The sequence below is a fragment of the Phoca vitulina genome, unplaced genomic scaffold, assembly GCF_004348235.1.
Source record: "Phoca vitulina isolate PV1807 unplaced genomic scaffold, GSC_HSeal_1.0 scaffold15, whole genome shotgun sequence".
NCBI lineage: Eukaryota > Metazoa > Chordata > Mammalia > Carnivora > Phocidae > Phoca > Phoca vitulina.
Window position 1 is genome coordinate 17,860,805 of NW_022589718.1, and position 5,775 is coordinate 17,866,579.

A 5,775-nucleotide genomic window follows, 5' to 3' on the forward strand; every position below is an offset into this window, starting at 1 on the left:
GGGGGGTTTGCTGAGCTGCGCTGCCCCCGCTCAGACTGCTGAGGCATCAGGGGTGCCCAGAGCCACCGAGGAACACAAATGTGCCAGACACCAGGTCTCAATTTGGCATGGCTTCCAACAAATATCTGGATTCTCCAAACACTAACTCCTATATGAGGCATTTTCTTAAATGTCTTTTTCTCTCCCTCTTTCTTTCTTTTTTCTTTCTTTGTTTCTTTCTTTCTTTGTTTCTTTCTTTCTTTCTTTCTTTCTTTTCTTTCTTTCTTCCTTCCTTCTTTTCTTTTTCTTTCTTCTTTCTTTCTTTTTCTTTTTTCTTTTTCTTTCTTTTATTTCTTCCTTCCTTCCTTCCTTTCTTTTCACTACATCATGCTATAGTGGTGATTTTTTGGGACTTCATAATTACTGATAGTGACTGGTGACTACAAGATTAGATATATTAGATGGTTTTAAAAAATGCATAAAATATTATAATCCTGTCCTTTCTTAAAGACACTAATAATATAGTCATGTATCACCACACCATGAGGTAATTGCAAATGATAATAATTTTAGGAATGATAATGTTAAGAACACGACAACTTTTGAGGAGGGAGAAATTAGGAAAGAGTTATAGATACCCTTTTTAAAATTTTGTACATATTGATCCATCTTCAAGAAAATAAACAAAACATTCTGTAAATAATCTTCTTGCCAGCACATGTTATTTTAATAAGTAAAATGCAAGTAAGAGTCAATAGTCAAGGAGAGAGTAACATCATTAGTTTATAAATATGCTTTTAGTCCAACTCCTGCATTATGAGTCTCTGTGGTACTTTTTAGTCCAACTTAAACAGGAAGCTCTTGACCATTGCTTTAGTAATTGAAAATTGAAAATTGCTTAATGAGTTTTACTAATGCCTTTCTGCATTTTTAGCCAGCAACAAACCTTCTGTTTCAGTAGTCTATTTTTTCACTCCCTATACAAATTCATTTACCTCTGCAACCGTTATTACTTCCTTTCTTTCTATGGTAGTTCGGTGTCCCTTCTGCTTTCTAGGGCTAATTATTCCCTCCACCTATGCTCTGGTTTCTTCTCCTTTTTCAAAAAGAATTTGTTTATTTTCTCCCTCTCTCTCTCTCCATATATATATATATATATATATACATATATATATATACACACACACACACACACACACATACATAAAACAACCTTTTTCTTGACATTGATTATATGAAGATACCACATTCTTGTTCCTTTGAACATAGAAAAAAAAATAAATCCTATGATTTGATTTCTCTGTATCCAACGTCCCTTCCTAGCCAGGCTCTTAGATGTAATTTTGTAAACATACCTTCTCCATTTGCTCATTTCCTGATCACTCGTCGACCTCTTATAATCTGTTTTAAGCTCTCCAAAGGGAGAGCAAAGACAACAATAATGTAATGACTCTAAATACAGTGGCTACTCTTTGGTTTCTACTTAAATATTTCTGTACCTTTTAGGTGGCTCTCTCATGCACTGGCGCCCAAAACATTTCATTTGCCTTCTCAACTCTGATTTCCTTTGTAGGCTCATCTATTTCTGTCCTTCTCCTAAAAGTTGATCCATTCATGTAAAGAACCCTCTTTCTAAAATGCAAATCTAATCTAACTCTGCTTTAAATCTCAAAGTGGTCTCCCATTTCTCACAAGGCTTAATTTTTTTAGCCTAATAGTCTTACAAAACCAATTCCATTCTCCATCTAAAACATATGCAAAGGTTTCCCAGTGTGCTGGAAATTTTTATGCCTCAGAGCTTGTGCACGTTTCCTCTGCCTGAGATACTCCTTAGAGAAGCCTAGAACATTTGCTTTCCCTCAGCAACTATTTATTAAGCAGCTACAATGTATAAGAAAATATGCCAGGCTCCATGGGACACACCATGTGTCCCACCTTTAGTACCACCCCTCCTGGGGCCACAGTATGTCATCACATCAGACTTTATCAACCATTCCCTTAAAACTTTTGGATAGTTTCCCATTATATTTCACCTCTAGTACCTGTCACAAGGCTGTCATACACAACACAACCTTTCCTGTCCTTTCTGCTTTTATATGTTCTCATCATACATTTGCCTCTACTATATGTCGAGAAAGGTCTAGAAATGAGCTTTTTAAAAAAATAACATATCCCATTGTGGTGGGGAGGAGTACAGTAAAATGGATTTATTCACATGCTCAGTAAGCCAGAATATGCAAAATTGAGTGTTCTGCCTGCTCTTATCATCACCACCATACCATCATAACCACTAATATACACGGAGGAAATAGCCACAAATTAAGTCAGAGTCCGGATGCCAGAAGCATAAAGCACTTTACACAGCCTCTATATAGTGAAGTTTAAAGTAGACGCATTAACACTCATAAAGATATACATTATAATTTTCAGAAGAGGAATACTGTTTCTGCATGAAAAATAAAAAATACCCACCAAGGAAATGGTGATAATCAGTATTTCTCATTCATACTAAATATTCAGAGCAATATGCCTGAGTATTAGAGAGAGCAAATTCACCTAGGAAATGAGTTTCACATTGTATTAAACACAATAACAAAATCACCCTCGAGGTCATTCATTTCACTGCTAGGGACAGATAAAAGACCTGCACACACACATTTGCATATATTTAGATAAAGCACATACAAAAATAGTATAAGTGTTTTCCACCGAATAGAAATACACTTCTTTGCCCTGTAAGTCCATCAAATGACAGCTCATGGAAACATACCCTTTCTCGAGTCTCCCCAAATTAAATAAGAACGAAATGCTATTGCAAGGTAGCAAAAAGCACATGTAACTTTTATGACTGTATTTTCCAAACTGTAATCCATCATATATGTATTACTCAAAATCTTTGCTCCCCAGCATGCAGGCACACATGTCTTTCAAACACATCTATTTTTAAGCAAGGATATATAAATTTTAAGTTGCTATTTTAGATAATTTATTGTCTAATATTTTCTCCCCACTGTGTATGCCTCTCTCTGCAACCTCTGTCACAAAGGCCTACTCCTTTCCTGAACTTTTCTTCTGTTTTGACATCTGATTTTTTTCTTACCTTTCCAGACTTCTCTTCTCATTCTCCTTCGTAGGTCTCTCTTCTCCAGACTCTCAAATTGTCATTTTCAATGTTCTCTTTGTTCATCTAGATCTTCTTTACTTTTCCCCTTTGAAAATATCATCCGAAGCATAACTTCAATTTTAACCTAAATAGGGATGGCCCTCAAATTTGTATCTGCAGCTCAGATCCTTCTCTCACCATCTGGATTTATATAATCTCATTTAACATCAACCACTGAACATACCACCAAGTATCTTATATTTAACGTATATAGAAATGAATCTACATAGTCACTTCCTAAAGATGTTTATTTCACAGCCTAATCTCAATTTAGAAATATTGGAATTATTTTTATATGTTTCTCTGTCTTGCTCCACCAGTCAATCAATTGCTAAGATTTCCTGATCTTTTTCTATGAATATTTCTCCAAATTCTATACTTAACCATTTCTACTGCTATAGCTGTAGTTCAGATATGTATTATTTCTTGCTCAACACCCTCCAAACCATGTTCTTTTCTATTACCAGGGTTATGTATCTCACTGGTCTATTTATCAGTGTAAGATCTATGTCTTATTCATCATCAGTGTCTCTAGCACAGTGTCTGGGATGTAGAATTACCACTACAGAAAAGGTATATAATGTAGTAAGCATCTACTATAGTCTAGACACTATTCTAGATGCTCTGGAAATATCATGGAACAAAATTGGGAAAGATACCACCTTTCTGAAGCTTACATTCTAGTGGAGGACAACAGATAAGAAATAATAAAGAAAGTGAGTAAGGAAATTACTAGCATAGTAGCATGGAAAGGGACCTAGAAAAAAAAAAAAAAAAAAAACAGATTGATGGGGATGAGAAATACCAGGGGAGGGCAAGTTGGAAATAAGGTGGACAGGGTAGGTCTTACTGAGATGACATCTTAGTAAAAGCTCAAAAGAAATGAGGGAGTTACCGATGCATTTATTAGGAATAAAAAGTTTCAGGCAGAAGGAACAGCCAGTTCACAAGTCCTAATGATGAGAACATGCATAATATATTCAAGAAACAGTAAGAAAGCCAAGGTTAGAAGGAAGTTACAAGGGGAACATAAGTAAAAGATGAAATCAGGGAGCTAATAAATATTTGGGGCCACTGTGAGGGCTTATTCTTTCCACTCTGGGTGATAACGTTGAATAAAAAAACGACAAGGCTCCTTACCAAAGAAATGGGTCTGCAAAGCTAAAATTATTCATCCAAATAAGAAAGAGAAGGTAAATGATGGCTTCCTAAACTGTCAGCTAGTTCAGTGTGTCTAATAAAATATCCATATTTAAAAATATTGTTTTATATGTATAATGATAGATTGCTTCAATGGGTCTTTAAATTTGGATTAACCGAATAAGAATCAACAACCTTTTCGACTGCACCGATTGGGAAGCTGACCACGGGCATGTTTCTGACACTGCGGTGCGCTCGCTGAGCACAGTTGTTCAAGCTGCCTTGAGCAACAAGGGTTTTGAATATGCCTAGTAGTCTGGAAGGAAAAACAGCACCAAATGCTTGTTAACCTCTATAAGAAGCACTCTTTCCATCAAGACACAAAATCTGTAAACTGCTGCTGTAAATCATGTGTGAATGGTGAAAGTAGATTCTGGAAAGTGAAGCAAACTTCTACAATTTAGTCTGTGAGAAGTAGCACATGATTTTGAAATTACCTTTGAAGGCTGATTTTGCTACAAAGTCCTGATGCTGTAGTTTTAGTTCTGTGGTTTAGAGAACTTTGATACTGCTAGAAAGCTTCAGTTTTGCGGGTGGAAGGATGTGAGCCCTCTACAACCCCATCAGTGACCAGATGCACAGGGAAAAGACCTTATCTGGAGACCGTAGCTTCACCACACCCCCTTAGAAGGCCTCAGGTGACCTCCTCTGCCTTAGACAGGCATCCAAGGAAGCAGCTGTGGAATAAAAAAATATGTCCACTGAGTAAGGAAGCCTCCCATACATGGACTGCTTTCCATTATGTATCAAAGCTAAAATTTAATCTGATCTCTCCCAATATATCTCTAGATATTATTTTTCCAAAGCTAAAAACATATCAGATAAATGGATTCTCTTCAATATGTTTTTTTTTTTGAAACATCAATCTCTACAGGTATAAAAAATAAATCCAGGGATGTATGGTTTCAGCTACAACATGGCCTGAGCTTGCAAGTTGTCACTCCCACTCTTAAAGAAAGAAAACTGTAACAAACTCAAAATCAATTACTTTCCTTGGATTCTGAAAACTGTGGTTGCAGGGCAAATACCCACCCCTAAGTCTGGAGAGTCACAGCCACTATCTGCTTACCTGGAGCAGAAGCTCCTGGCACCATAAAGTGACAGGAACACTTAAATGGTAATTTTAACAAATTTCTGGAGGCTGAGTATAAACTTGCATGACAGTGAGAAACTCCAGGGGTGTCAGATTTAGGGGACCACGTATTTATTGAATCTTATCTCCAGGAAATACACTAGCATCTTATAGTGAAAAATCAAGAGAGATACTCTCCTGACTCTGGCAGGAGGAGGAAGAGGGTAATATGAAATATGCCCAGAGTATTCTTCATAAGAATAGCTCACTCTCCAGGAGAAAAGTCTTTGCCAGAGGTTTATTCTACCTGGAGGAGGGGCATCTCTCCCAATTCTGCTTACTTTATCCTTCCTGTCTCACC